This window comes from Pseudorca crassidens, chromosome 2, assembly GCF_039906515.1.
Source record: "Pseudorca crassidens isolate mPseCra1 chromosome 2, mPseCra1.hap1, whole genome shotgun sequence".
Taxonomy (NCBI): Eukaryota; Metazoa; Chordata; class Mammalia; order Artiodactyla; family Delphinidae; genus Pseudorca; species Pseudorca crassidens.
The window spans coordinates 32,291,728-32,308,074 of NC_090297.1; the positions used below are offsets into that span (position 1 = coordinate 32,291,728).

General features: G+C 40.5%; 1 non-coding gene across 1 annotated transcript; it reads left to right on the forward strand.

The window, feature by feature from the left end:
* The first annotated feature begins 5,744 nt into the window (after nt 1-5,744).
* TRNAK-CUU (transfer RNA lysine (anticodon CUU)) lies at nt 5,745-5,817 on the forward strand. The gene has a single exon. It is a non-coding gene; the product is annotated as a tRNA-Lys (tRNA).
* Nucleotides 5,818-16,347: the final 10,530 nt, after the last annotated feature.

The following is a 16,347-nucleotide window of genomic DNA, read 5'->3' on the forward strand; positions in this document are numbered from 1 at the left end:
CAGTTTTATTGAAATATAATTAAAATATTGCATTAGTTTAAGGTAGACAACATGATGAATGATATATGTACAGATACATAAATTTTATAATCAGAGAAAAGGATATATATACATATATACATTAAAAATTATTGTATTTCTCAGTTAAGATAATGGAATTCTCATAGACTCTGTTTCCACCAATACTCAAGAAAGTTTTAAAAGTTGAAATTTCATCCACGGCAAGCGAAGCGTTACAGCTCAGTATCTTAAATGTCAATAAGCAGCAAAAATCAAGGAAAGAAATAGAAGATCTGGTCTGGAACAAGCATGTCACGGCTTCCAATCCTGCCTCCATTCCATCAAAACTCATACTGTTAGGTCCACAAAATCCTGGAAAATAACACATACATATGAGCGTGTATTCCAAGAGAGAAGAAAATTAAGTGGTTTCCTTATCTTTTATCTCTTCTCTCTGGAAAAGTGAAAATAGCTACTGGGGAGATGAAGGTGGAGTGAGAAGCGAAGAATAGACTAAGTCTTTAGATAGCAGTGAGGACTCCAGGAAAGCATACTGAATCGGAGGAGGCTCTCTCCCATAAGAGAGTGAATTCTGGAATAGACACTTAAAACCTCAGAAGTGATTGCAGAAGTTTGCATTCTAACAAAGACTGCACCTCACCCTCCCTGAGTTCTTCCCCCTCCCCTCCTTCAGACAAGCTTATAAGTCATAGAAAAAGTGCATACAGCATAAAATAACAGCTTCAAGTTGCTGTTCATTAGGAAAACCAAACCAGTTTCAGATCAAGTGGGAAGGAATTCAGGAGGCAAGTAGAGAAACAGAAAAAATTCACCCCAAGTGCTTTGAGCACTAGAATAACCTAAAAAGAAAATGAGCTCAGTAGATGAAATTCAAAAATGAGATAATAAAACAACTGAAAGAGATGAATAGGGAAATTGCACATTTGATGAAGCGAAGACCAAAACAATGTCATTAAAGAACTAATAAATGCATCAAAACAGCAAGGAACAGAATAGACATGGCTGGAGGTTGAATTATTGATGTGGAAAAAGGCTTGAAATAATCACAATAAAGGGAAGTGAAAAACACTAAGAGATTAAAACAATCAGAGAGAAGCTACTAGATATGGAAGACGGAGGTTGTTTGTGTGCCTGGAGTTGAGAACTCTTAAATGGAACAGAAAAAGTATTCAAAAATTTAAGTACAGGGCTTCCCTGGTGGCACAGTGGTTAAGAATCCCCCTGCCAATGCAGGGGACACTGGTTCAAGCCTTGGTCCAGGAAGGTCCCACATGCCATGGAGCAACTAATCCCGCGAGCCACAACTACTGAGCCCAAATGACACAACTATTGAAGCCCATGTGCCTAGAGCCCGTGCTCCGCAACAAGAGGAGCCACCACAATGAGAAGCCTGTGCACCGCAACAAAGAGTGGCCCCCGCTGGCCACAACTAGAGAAAGCCCGTGTGCAGCAACAAACACCCAACACAGCCAAAAATAAATAAATAAAATAAATCCATTTATTTAAAATATATATATATATATGTACAGAAGTTCCTCTAAAATGATGAGTTAATCTGTAGCTTGAAAGGTCAAATATTTCATACAAAATATTTAACCCTGAGACATATTTTAGTTAATTAATTGAAATTCAGACATCCAGGCAGAAAAAAAGCAAATTGCCTACAAGAAAAAAAGTCAGGCTGTCCTCAGATACCTCAAAAGCAACATTCAGAGACAGAAGAAGTGGAGCATTGTCTACAGAGTTCTGAAAGGACAAAAGTGTGATCCAAGAATAGTATACCCAGCCAAGATGTCATTCAAAAATAAAGGTACTGGACAGTTCCCACAAATATAAAAGAACTCATAGAAAAGGGAAATACTTGAAAGTGAAATTCAGCCAATTAAGAAACAGGGCAAAATTAAGATTTTAAGAATTGAGAAGTCTTGGTAAAAGGATGTGTGATGATCATTGAATCCATTTAAATACAGAATTAATAATGAACACTTGAATGAGTTATTGTTTTGGAGCACATACATGTTATACAGATTAACAATGTAAAATACTATGACTAAGAAATATTGGCCCCATGGGAAGGGGTTATGAAAGATAGGATGAGTGCACCAATGTCCTGATCTTCCACATCAAGGTCAATTGATTTTAACTTAAAACATGTTTTTTGAAAACATTAGTAAGAATAACATAATATCAAAACCATTTTTTCTAACCTTAAATCGATATTTTAAAAAATGAGAACTCTTGTAGTAAATAAACCCTTATTTGATGTCCAGCTTTTCTTTTAGTTTTTAAAAATTCTGTTAAATTGAACTAAGCTTGAATGCAATACTTTTTAACTTTTAAATAACACATATATTATGATACTATTTTTTAAAATTAGGTATATCCATTAACACACCTATTTATCTACCATTCTATCTGTGTAAAAGCATGGAAAGATTTAGAATGATGCTAACCAACTGTTAATAATTGTTATTTTAGATGGTGGGTTTTAAGGGGTTTAAAATGTTTTCCTTGTGTGTGTGTGTGTGTGTGTGTTGCATTGCTTAAATTCTTTACAATGAAAATGTTATTTTTTAAAAGAACAACAACTGATTTTTTCTTAAAGCAAAGCAAATTGAAAAACAAACTTTCAACACTACTCCCTAGTCTTCAGGATATGATTGATGCTTTTGTCTTCAAAAAAAACCAAACTATCTTTCCAAACCTATCTCCCTTTAGTCTCAAATTAACAGGGCTGATCTATAAGAGATATTCCTTGAAAATCTCTGCTCTGCTCCTTTTCCCAAATAATTTATACCATCTTGAATGGGGTCACCATCCTTATTCCTGGCAAATACAGTCCATCGCACAAAGCTCAACCTCTGGTCTGTCTCTTCCATTGACGTCTTCAGAATTCACCCCCTGCCCAAGCATTTTTTTTTTTTTTTTTTTGGTACGCGGGCCTCTCACCGCTGCGGCCTCTCCCGTTGCGGAGCACAGGCTCCGAACGCGCAGGCCCAGCGGCCATGGCTCACGGGCCCAGCCGCTCCGCGGCATGTGGGATCCTCCCAGACCGGGGCACGAAGCCATGTCCCCCGCATCGGCAGGCGGACCCCCAACCACTGCGCCACCAGGGAAGCCCCCAAGCATTTTTTAATCAAATAGTTAAAGGTATCCATGTAGAGAAGTAGCAGTAGAGTTCTTGCTTCCTCTGGGTTTGGTTTTAAGAGGAACCATTTAGAATGAGACAAAGTTCTTTCAATTTAAGTCAATTCCAGGTTGTTATTTTAATAAGTAGCTTCTGACGCTTATTAATATTATAACAGGAAGTGAGAGCTTGCAAAGTCCAAATTTCAATGTAACTTCAAAGAGTACTGAAAGTTCATAAGATATGTATACATTCCCTGAGTAGGCAAGGAACAATGAGAACTTAGAGGAGTGTCCGAACACTCACAGGTTTCAGTTTTCTTTTTCGCAGACAAGAAATGAAAATGCTTTTTTTGTTGTTGTTGTTAAAATACCCAATTTTTAAAATATAAATTTATTATTTATTTTATTTTTGGCTGCATTGGGTCTTCGTTGCTGTGCGTGGGCTTCTCATTGCAGTGGCTTCTCGTTGCGGAGCATGGGCTCTAGGCACACGAGCTTCAGTACTTGTGGCGTGCGAGCTCAGTAGTTGTGGCTAGCGGGCTCTAGAGCACAGGTTCAGTAGTTGTGGTTCACAGGCTTAGTTGCTCCACAGCATGTGGGATCTTCCCGGACCAGGGCTCGAACACATATCCTCTGCATTGGCAGGTGGATGCTTAACCACTGTGCCACCAGGGAAGCCCGAAAATGCTTTCTATAGATTAAAAAAATTTAATAAAGTTGCTTGCTATTAAAAAACATGATTATTGATAACCAAGATCTAGACACCCACTGACTTTTCAATGAAGTAAACAGAGATTTCACCAAGTGACAGCATATTATAATTCTATAAATATTAACTGTAGAACCTAGTAACATGATTAGATCCTTAGTGATGGAAATATACTCCTATGTCATTAAAACTTTGTAACTCGAAAGGGAGCCTTCTTCCATGTATCAGAATCTTATGGGTCTTTAATTTTTTCCCAAGGTTTTTTCAGTTTGTTTAGTCTTATATCTCTATTATTTATATCCCATATGGTCCTCTTTGTTAGATTCCATTTTCATTTTGCTGAAGTATATCTATGAGTAATTTTTCCACATAGACTATATGGTGTTAAGCATTTTGAATTCTACATGCTTCCTATTTTGCCCTCACATTCAGTTGACAGTTTGGCTATGTATAGAATTCTGAAAAAGACTCTCTTCTTGACCAAAGTTTAGACAGGCTACTCTGAGCCCTCCTTTTGACTATTCTTCACCCTTGGGCTCTGTAGTCAACTTGCCTAGCCCAGTTTTAGCAAGAAACCTGCTAAATTAGTTTAGCAAGAATTCCCCCATTCTTAATATCTGATCACCACTGATATCTGATGAAGTTATTCATTCCCCACCCTTGATGTCTAAGTCCTGCCCTTAGCAAGAATCCTGTTAGGCAAGTTTAACAAGAATCCCCCTACCCTTCAGGTCTCTCCTCTTAGTAGTTTCCATCCACTGACTCCCTCACTCTGCTCTTTGCCAGCTGTCTTTGCTGTATTTGGAGTTGAGCTCAGTTTTACTGAAGCCTCTCTCCCTTGTTGCAATGGTACTAAATAAAATCTGTCTTTACAGCCTTTGACTAGTGTCTGGCTCTATTTCTTTTTAACAATTCTAGGTTCAAATCATTATTTCCTCACACCTTTGAAGACATTCATTGCTAATGATGACAAGTCTCATTCCTTTATAAGAGAACCTGTTTTGTTTGTTTGCTTTTCTTCCTCTTTGGATGCTTGGTTGCCCACTCATATTCCTACATAGGGAGTTAGCTTGAATTTCCTCTGTGTCTGTGTTTTTCCAATAGGCCTATCCCTTAACTTTGGGCTCTATGTGAGCAGGAGGTGAATATCATATCATTAGGCAGTCTTCATTGTAGCGTGCATGGGGAGTAGGCAGGTAGTCTGGTGACCTCTATAACTGACTCCTTCATGATGATGGAGTGCATTACGTGAATCATTCCTGAGTGAAGCTGCTGTCCCACCCACCCGCCCCTTCCTTTTATACAAGATCTCTCTAGGAGCCTGCTCCAGTCAAGTCCCCACTGTCTTCAAAGAGCAGGTATGATGTGATTAGCAGACAACCCCTTAAAAGAAAATAGTTAGGTTCTTCATTTGATGAATGGCTGTGCCAGATTGTCTGTTGGAAATTCACCAGTGGAGTTCAGGTTACTGCCAGTCAATGAAAGGCATTCAGATGAGATTTGGAAAGCAAACAAGAAGCGGAAGCTATATGTTATTGCTTCTTGGCCAGCTGCAGGAAGACAAGAGGTTTTACAGTAGCCTCCAAGTAGGTCCCCACAGATTGCCCGCCTTGGTGCTGCATGCAGGAGTAATCATTGCAGTTCCTAAAACTTCTGACTCTTTGAAAGCTAGTGACAAGTCTGAGAGCAAAGGATGACTTACTCTGACCTTCAATCCTCCAGCTTTTCTAATGGTTTGATTAAAAGACTATTTCCCTGAAATAAATTCCTTCCTGCTTGAAATATCTAAAATAATTTGTTTCCCTGACTGATCTCCAACTGACACAGTGACAAAGACAAGGAGAGCTGGGAAGATAAACATGCTTTAAGACAAAATTAGGGGAATTCCCTGGTGGTCCAGTGGTTAGGACTCAGTGCTCTTACTGCCGAGGGCCCAGGTTCCATCCCTGGTTGGGGAACTAAGATCCCACAAGTGACATGGTGCAGCCAAAAAAACAAAAAAAATTTTTAAAAAGACGAAATTGGCTAGAGAAGATCCCATGTGATAAAGGCAGGAGGCGACAGCTCTGAGAAGAGAGAAGATTGAATCCCTGGGGCTCACACAAAGAGTAAATAACTCAAAAGCCCTTCAAGAAGAAAGTGCCTGGGGGGTTGCTTTTAGATGGTGAGGACACATCCTTGTTTACTACTATATCCCTGGAGCATAGCACATGCTTGACACAGAATTGGTGTATGATAAGCATGTTTAACAAATACCCCAGTAGAGAACTGTGCCTTTCTTTGTGTTTCAGTTCGGATGCTTTTGGTTGCAATTAATAGAAAGTCCAACTCAAACTGGCTTAAGCAATAAAGGGGATTTATTATTCCACATAACTGAAAAATTTTCAGAACTATGCTGAAACTTACTATCAGAACTTCAGGCAATACTTAGTCCAACAGCTCAACAAGGATGTAATTTATTTTCATCCCTTAACTCTGCCTTCTAAAATGTTGGCTTCATCATAAGACTGACTTCTTTTGTTGATTGATTGATGCCCAGAGCTCCAGAATTACACACTTCCTCTTTATTTTTAAAGTAAAATCACTCATTTTATTCATTCATTCCATCAGCTGAGAATTGCTCTATCGTACAAATACAGTATTGTACCAAAAAATCACAAAACATTACAAAATTAAAAAGTACAAGCTGCCTTACTTAATAAATACGACTAAAAGTAGTTAAAGTGGAAATGAGATAGACTTTAGGTTGGAACCATTGTTTGACCCAGCAAACCATACAAGCTCTGAATAGACATTTTTATTTGTACATAATACAGGGCAATCCTATTTTGCCTTGTGAAAGAATTTAAAAGGAATAGACTATGAAGACAGTATTCTCCTGCTAGAAAATAACTGCCAAGGTTGCTTGGGGGCATTTATGCCATTAGTTTTTAAATATCTCAGTTGAATCCAAGAAACTATATATAAAGCAGGCGGTTTATCTTGTCACAAAGTCTTCTAACTTGTTAAAAAGTTTTTTCCAGAAAACAACGGATATAAATAAAAACAATTGAGAACCCCAGGCAATCTACTCTAAACATCAACCAGAGTACAGAATAATCACTCTGCCATCATCAAATATCACTTTCATGCAAGTAAGAGCTGTTACTATTCTCGCACTTTCTCTTTTATATTTTATAGAAAACAGGGAATCTTTAGCCTAGCATTCCTAAAAAAGATATGATTGGATTGGATTAGATCACATGTCCACCCCTGGATCTATGACTGTGGTCAAGTGTGCACTGATCTGCTCCACCCCTGAATTAGAGTCAGCTTCCCTGGACAAAATGAATACTATGAGGAGAGACCAAAAAAAAGTTTTCTATTCTTAATATCTGACCTACTCAACTTTATTGCAAATTCTTGGGGGGACCCCCATCTCTGTATGGCTGGGACTGGGCTTGCTGTGGGAGTCACTAGATAGATGCAGATTCGACAATGGGTAAGACACATCCAACTGACTCCACTTAGTGAGAGAGGATCCCATCTATCTCAGTGACCAGCCCCAACCATGCATTGGGCAAAGATACTCATTCCCTGGAACAGTGCTGATAAAGAAAGGGGTCTGCCACTACCCTAGGACCTGACCCACAAGAGGCAAAGCCTGCATCTTCAGAATTTCCTGTAGCTACTGAAATGAGTGATCTACAACCCTAGATCCCACTTCCTCTTAACTACTCCAGGAATTAGCTCACTAATTTATTTCCTCTCACTTCTACAGCATCAGAATTTCCCTCTCTATTTGATTGTTTCCATGAGCATACAAACATGCTGTAATTTCTCCTAACTTAAAAAGGTTACCTCCCTTGAACCTCACACCTTCCTCTGGCAATTACCACATTTCCCAGCTTCTCTTAACAAAAAAAAAGGTCCCTTTTAAAGTTGTAGGTACTAGAAGTCTCTATTGCCTGTCCTCTCATTTTCTCTCTTTTTAAAAAATATTCCAATTTTTATCTTGATTTTTATTTATTTATTATTTATTTTTGGCTGTGTTGGGTCTTTGTAGCTGCACGCGGGCTTTCTCTAGTTGCGGCGAGCGGGGACTACGCTTCAATGCGGTGCACGGGCTTCTCATTGAGGTGGCTTCTCTTGTTGCGGAGCATGGGCTCTAGGCGCACGGGCTTCAGTAGTTGTGCCGCGTGGGCTCAGTAGTTGTGGCTCACGGGCTTAGTTGCTCCGTAGCACGTGGGATCTTCTTGGACCAGCGCTTGAACCCATGTCGCCTGCACTGGCAGGCGGATTCTTAACCACTGCGCCACCAGGGAAGCCCTCATTTTCTCTTAAACCCATTTTAATTAAGCTCTTATGCTTATAACTCCACTAAACTGCTCTCAGCAAGGTCACCAGTGATTACCACTTTGTTAAATCCAAGGGTTATTTTTCAGTTCTCACCTTTCTCCAGCTTCTCAACAGCATTTGGCACAAGTGATCATTCCCTCCTTCTTGAAACCCATTTTTCGTTTGGCTTCCGAGACCGCCCACTCCCGACACTTTCCCTCCTGTGTCACTTGCTGCTCTTTCTTAGCCCCCTTAGTTGGTTACTTCTCCTAGTCCTAACCTCTAAAGGCAGAGTCACAAATCAGTTCTCTGACCTCTTCTCTATTTATACACACTCCCTGGGTAATGTCATTTGTTTAAAAACAATCTATTACATACTGAAGTATTTATGCGGAAAGCAATAAATATCCAGTTTGCTTTAAAATACTCCAACCCAGGGAGGAGCAGGGGAGGATGGGACAAGACTAACAAAATATTAATAATTGATGAAGCTAGGTGATGGGTACATAGGTGATGGGTATATTATTCTCTCTACTTTTGTACGTGCTTAAAATGTTTTTCCATAATCCAGGCAAATAAATACAATCTATATACTGAACTCTTCTATATTTATGCTTCAAGCCCTGACTTTTTTTTTTCCTAAACTTCATACAAGAATTTTCAACTGCCTATTCAACATTTCTACTTGATTGTTTAACAGTCATCTCAAACTCAACATGTCTAAAATGAACGCTGGACCATCCCCCCTCTCTACCGCCACCCTCCCCACCCCCGCAAAACCCTCTTCCTCTCCCAGGGTTTCCTGTCTCTGTAAATGTCATTACATTCATCCAGCTGCTCATACCAAAACCTTTTTTTTTTAATTTGGATTTTTGAATTTTATTTAATTTATTTTTTTTATATAGCAGGTTCTTATTAGTTATCCATTTTATACATATTAGTGTATATGTGTCAATCCCAATCTCCCAATTCGTCCCACCAACACCACCACCACCCCCGCCACTTTCCCCCCTTGGTGTCCATACGTTTGTTCTCTACATCTGTGTCTCTATTTCTGCCATGCAAACCGGTTCATCTGTACCATTTTTCTAGGTTCCACATATATGCGTTAATATATGATATTTGTTCTTCTCTTTCTGACTTCACTCTGTATGACAGTCTCTAGGTCCATCCGCGTCTCTACACATGACCCAATTTCGTTCCTTTTTATGGCTGAGTGATATTCCATTGTATATATGTACCACATCTTCTTTATCCATTCCTCTGTTGATGGACATTTAGGTTGCTTCCATGTCCTGGTTACTGTAAATAGTGCTGCAATGAACAGTGTGGTACATGACTCTTTTCGAATTATGGTTTTCTCTGGGTATATGCCCAGTAGTGGGACTGCTGGGTCATATGGTAATTCTATTTTTAGTTTTTTAAGGAACCTCCGTACTGTTCTCCATAGTGGCTGTATCAGTTTACATTCCCACCAACAGTGCAAGAGGGTTCCCGTTTCTCCACACCCTCTCCAGCATTTGTTGTTTGTAGATTTTCTGATGATGCCCATTCTAACTGGTGTGAGGCGATACCTCACTGTAGTTTTCATTTGCATTTCTCTAATAATTAGTGATGTTGAGCAGCTTTTCACATGCTCCTTGGCCATCCGTATGTCTTCTCTGGAGAAATGTCTGTTTAGGTTTTCTGCCCATTTTTGGATTGGGTTGTTTGTTTTTTTAATATTGAGCTGCTCATACCAAAACCTTTGGAGTCATCCTTCACTCTTCCCTTTCTCTTATAATCCACATCCAATCCCATCAGCAAAATACATTCAAAACCTGACAACTTCTCACCACCTCCACTGCTACCATCCTTGTCTGTCATTTCTCCCTGGAGCTACTGCAAAGGCCTTGTAACGAGTCCCCTTGCTTCCACTTTGGCCCCTACAGTTTGTTCTCCACAAGCAGCCAGAGTGATTCTTTGAAAATGTGGATCAGATCATGTTAATCCTTCCTCTCAACTTTCCAGTAAGGTCCCATCGCACTTAGAATAAAGCCCAACATCCTTACGATGGCCTGCAAGGCCCTACATTATCTGTACCCAGCCTCCAGCCTCACGTCCCTGGCTGCATCTCTCACGGCTCTCACTTTATCTCCTGAGCTCCAGCACACTGGCCTTCTGCTACTCCATGAGCCCACCAAACATACTCCCACTCAAGATATTGGGAGTTCCCTGGTGGCTTAGTGGTTCGGATTCTGGGCTTTCACTGCCATGGCCCAGGTTCAGTCCCTGGTCAGAGAACTAATACCCCACAAGCTGCCCAGTGCAGCCAAAAAAAAAAAAAAAAGAGAGAGAGCGATACCTGCTATTCCTTCTGCCTGAAATGCTCTTTCCCCCAAGTATTTGCATGGCTGACAACCTCACTTCATTCTCATCTCTGTCCAATGGTCACCTCTGTAAAGCTTTCAGCAAATAATACGTGTTAGGGCTTCCATGATGGCGCAGTGGTTAAGAATCCACCTGCCAATGCAAGGGACACAGGTTTGAGCCCTGGTCCAGGAAGATCCCACATGCCGTGGAGCAAGTAAGCCCATGCGCCACAACTACTGAGCCCGTGCTCTAGAGCCCGCAAGCCAGAACTACTGAGCCCACGCACTACAACTACTGAAGCCCACACGCCTGGAGCCCATGCTCCACAACAAGAGAAGCCACCGCAATGAGAAGCCCGCACACCGCAACGAAGAGTAGACCCCGCTCGCTGCAACTAGAGAAAGCCCGAGGGCAGCAACAAAGACTCAACTCAGCCATAAATAAATAAACGAATAATAAAAATAATAATACATGTTTATATGTATACAATTATCTATCCCCTTTCCTGTTTAATTTCCACCTATTATACATACATTAGTTTATTACTTGCTTTGTAAGATACATAAGAGCAAGAATTTTGTCTTGTTTACTACTATATCCCTAACACCTAAAACAATTCAAAGCATAAGTAGATAGGCAATATTTGTTGAGGGAAAGAATGATTGAATGAATGGGTCTTAGGTAAGGGTGGAATATAGCTCTGCTTTTGAACACTCTAGGTTGAGGGAATGTAACTCTTCCCTTCCCTGCTACCAGCTTCTCCTGAACCATGGTGTGTCCCTTTAACATCTACAAGGTTTGTTCTTAGGATAGAGCCAACTAAGTGGGTATAAGTTGGAGCCTTCATGAAGGAGTTGTGAAAGTTCTGCTTGTGATAGTCATGCCCTGAGAGATGAGAAAAGGAGTACAGGGGTTAGTGTGTTCATGTGGGAAAGTGGGAGATAGTTCAGTGGCAGAGAGGACTGGAAACCCTCTAAGAGGACTGAGTGCTCTGGGCGTAGGCCTCCTGGTGGGTGCATCCTGCTCGCTCACATGACATCCTGAGACCACAGATGACTCAGTGGCTTTCTCCTTCTGAATACACAAATTATCTATAGCCCAGGAATAGTCTTGGTTCAGGAGGAACCATGAACAGCACTTCTAGTTACCTCCGTCCCGAGGGAGAGCATTGTTGGGAGAAGGATGGGCACTTGGGGAGAATGAGGCCATTGGTGCCGTGATTTTTCCTCTGTCTGCTGGTATCCGATAAACAAGCACCTTTCTCCCATCTATTAATAGCCTCACATTAGGAGGGACTCTTTCAATTGCCTCTTGTGGATGGATTAGGAAGAACTGGAATTTCTTCTATTCTTAATTCTTCTGGCTCACTTGAGAACCATTCAGAACAAAAGAGATCCCAATTTATTAAAAAATATTCTCTTTGAGGAGTTGCTCTTGTCTGCTGAGAAGCAAAATAAAAGGCAGCAGGTTAGCCCTGACAAGCACTGGGCTGCTTGAAGCTCAGCTTTATTGGATATTAGCCAGAAACACTAAGCCAGCAGGGCAGACGGAGTCTATTCAAGTGGACATGGTCATTTATTTGCTTAAAACAAATAAAAACTTTTACCTAAGTGAAATAAAAAATGCACACAAGATAATATCATGGGGCTTCCCGGGTGGCGCAGTGGTTAAGAATCCGCCTGCCAATGCAGGGGACTTGGGTTCGAGCCCTGGTCCGGGAAGATCCCACATGCTGCGGAGCAGCTGAGCCCGTGCGCCGCAACTACTGAGTGCGTGCACCACAACTACTGAGCCGACGTGCTCAGTAGCATGTTAAGGGGGGATCTTAACACCATCTAGGGGTCAGATCAAACCCAGGCTATGTATTTGTTTGTTAGTATTTGTTAGTAGCCATAGCCTCCCTGGAGGCCCAGAGAAAAGACAAAGACCGGTCATTATCACTGTGAAAATTAATAAAGGGAAACCTCACTAACGTGAAGTCAGAAGGCCAGAAGGGGGAGCTCTCACCGCAGTAGCACTATAGGACGATTACAGGAGAAGCTGTCAATTACAGACCCCACTGAAAGAATCCACAGGAAAGAACCAACAATTAAAGGCCCTAACAGGAAAAGATGTACGTTGCACCCCCTGCAAGAAACTGACTACACCAGCGACTCAGTCAATGAGAAATCATCATCACCCTGAACTCTCACGTTTCTCCAATGGACTTTCATTCAAAACAACCCCTTCCAACTTCTTCCTTTTTCTCTATAAAGTAACATTCCTCTCCTTTAGTTATTGGGTTTGCCTACGGCTTTTCCTATGACTTGTTTGTCCCAAATGCAATTCCCCTGTTATTCCTGAATAAACCCATTTTTGCTGGTAAAAGAACTGTTTTATTTTTAAGGTCAACAACACTAACATTTATGGAGCACTTGCTATGAGCCATGAACTTTGTAGGAGGTCATAAAGGAAAATCTACACTCCTCCTGTGTCTTTCTCCTTTACTCTCACACTTCTATGACACTTTGCTTCTGACACCAGATGCGTGGGCTTTCCACACATCGAGTGATGCTCCAACAGCAGCTGGACGTCCTACAGTTTAATTCAGTTCTGACACTAACTTGTCAGATCCCACAAGTCAAGGGCTAAGCCTCACAAGACTGCCTGCACCCTTCAGATGTTAATCACAAGTCCCAGGTTGTCACTTGTACTTCCGACCAACCGGCTGTAAATCCAGATTCCCATGACCCTTTCCTTAGGTGCAATAATTTGCTAGAATGGTTCACAGAACTCAGGGAAATACTTTTGTTTGCTAGTTTATTATAAAGGTTTATTGTAAAGGTTATAATAAAGGATGTGAATGAACAGCGAGATGGAAAGATATGTAGGGTCAGGTCCATGGAGCTGGGCTGTGTCACATTCCTGGCATGTAAATGTGTTCACCAGTCCAGAAGCTCTCCAAACCCTGTACATTCGGGATTCTTATGGAGGCTTCATTGTGTAGGCATGATTGATCTTAACTCAGTTTCCAGCTCCATTCCCCTTCCCACAGGATGCAGGTGGGTGGGGCTGACAGTTCTAAGTATCTAATCACGGCTTGTTCTTTCTGGTGACCAGCCCCATCCAGGAGCCCACCAAGAGTTGCCTCATTAGAACAAAACAACATTCCTATTGCCCATGAAATTCCAAGGGATTTAGGAGCTCTGTTTCGGGAAGCAGAGACAAAGACCAAATATTAGAACAAAAGATGCTCCTAAGTGCTCTTATCACTTGAGAAATTACAAAGGTTTTAGGAGCTGTGTGCCAAGAACTGGGGGGCAGAGAACAATACATATTTTTTCCATTATTTCACAGAAGTTTATGGAGTTTATTTAATTAAGCCAACAACAACCTCATGAAGTGAGCCCAATCGTCCTCAATTTTCAGATGAAGAACCCAAGATGTGAAGTCGTCAAGGTGAGAGAGCAGGCAAGAAACAGAATTTGAAGCCAACAGTTTTTACTCCAGAGAACCACTGCTACCTATGACTTGCGAGTTCTTATGAGACTTACGAACCCACAGGCACAATGGCATCCTGGAGTCACAATTTTGAGGAATCAACTTTTATAAAGGATTTTATGTGGTCTAAGCCTGCACATGCTAAACCATTCCCCCCAGTCCAGCCCCGCCTCGTCCATCCCAATCAAATCCTATATATTAGTAGCATTTAAACCCTGGTGGGTGGAACAGATTTTTAACCAGGACAGCTAGAAAGAGGAAACCATTAGGCCCAGATTAAGAGGTGTTTTTCTGGGGAGGTGTGGGGTTCATGCTGCCCTATCTTCTTGTGGCATCATGGAGTGTTGTGATATATAGCACCTTCCCATGAACCTTTAAAAGCCCTCAGATGGCCCCCCAAGAAGGCCTGATACTTCCAAAACAAGGCTATTCCTTCCCCAAATTATCTAGCAATACACCAAGAGTAGATAAATCCTGAGAACATTTTCCCAACTGTTCTCCACACTCCAAAGGAGATTGTAAAACATACTAGTGAAGGAGAATTAAAGAAAAGGAAGAGGTATCAGGTCAAGGTGTCCAAGGACGGCAGGCCTTTGCACCCAAAGCTGGGTGCCTGGCTTTCTCAGTGGATATGGTGCTCCATTTCAATTTCTAGTTTATTGCATGTATTCTGGCTGTGAGTTGCTTCAAATATTTTTTTATCTTGTATGAGTTTGAATACAAATAAATCTATTTAATAAGTCTTATATTGTTGGTACAGAAACTCCTTTTTTACTTATGAGAGGTGGATGTGGTATAAAGAGATCAAGAGAAGGGGCCAGACCATTCCACAACATCTCTTACCAGAGTTTTTTCACTTATAAAACTGGGAGTGGGGTGCAATGGGCTAAGTTACTGTTTAATTCTTTCAGCTCCAAGATTCTGGGGTTTTATGGGGTCAGATTTATCAGTAGACCTGAATTTAGTAGTTTCCTACTTCAATTTTTAAAAAGAAGAGAGCAAAGAAAATTGTACCATATTTAAGAATTTAAAGTTGTAAGCAACAGCTCCATATTTAATATGAAAATAAAATACTCTTAAATTTCAGTTTAAGACAATACAAATTTAGCAAGCTAGTTTGTTAACTATAAGACATGTACTGAGCAAAGCATAGAATAAAGTAACATTAAAATATATTGAAATACTCATGCTAGAGATAAACATTTAACACACCTTGTTTTTTGAACCCCTTTCAGTGTAACCTATACTCTAGTAAAGCTTCTTTTAGTTTAGCATTTCTAAATATGTTATTATTATAAAGTTCATTTTTAGCACAGTTTTTAAATTATATTTATGACAGAGAGATAAACTTTTTCCAATCTGACAACTGACACACACTGTTTAACTTATTTCAACTTAATTATTTAAGAAAATTCATAATTTATCAACATATAAGTTTTAAAATGATATGTTTAAAAATAAATTAATTAATAAATAAAAATAAAAAACAAGGGCTTGCCTGGTGGTGCAGTGGTTGAGAGTCCGCCTGCCAATGCAGGGGACGCGGGTTCGTGCCCCGGTCCGGGAAGATCCCACATGCCGCGGAGCGGCTAGCCCCGTGAGCCGTGGCCGCTGAGCCTGCATGTCCGGAGCCTGTGCTCCGCAACGGGAGAGGCCACAACAGTGAGAGGCCCGCGTACTGCAAAATAAATAAAAAATAAAATAAAATAAAATAAAATGATATGTTTGTTGACCGAATATATTACAAAGTGAAAAATAAGCAAAAGCTGTCTTCCTGACCAATTTTTAAGTTATTATGGGTTAAAAATTAATTATTTGATTTGATATGGTGGGGTTGTTGACTGCCAAATAAGAGCTGCCTGACTCATGGAAATAATTTGGGAGCTTTCCAAATTTTTATGAACAAAAAAACTATTGTTTTTAAGGAGAAATTTTTCCTGTAATTTGTGTGCATGTGCGTGGATGTTTGTACAGGGGGTGTGTTTTCTGTGTCTGCAGTTACTTGGAAAATTTGGGGGCAAAACCAAAAATGAACAGAGTTTGACTTAATTAATTTTGTTAATATCTAAATGCAATGCATTTTCAAAATGTAATAGACAGAGCTGGGGTAAACAGGCTGGCCCACTGCTTTATGAGAATGCAATTTTATCTTGAATCCTTAATATGGAAGCAATGAGATTCTGGGAACCCAGTTAGAGTTTAACTGGCTGTGCAATTTATCTCCTGGAGACCAGCACAGATAGTCTGATCATTTCCTACTTCAATCCATGGACTTTCAAAAAAGTCTTGTCTGCAGGCGAGAGTGTATTGTTAGGTATAATTTGTAATATGTAATATGG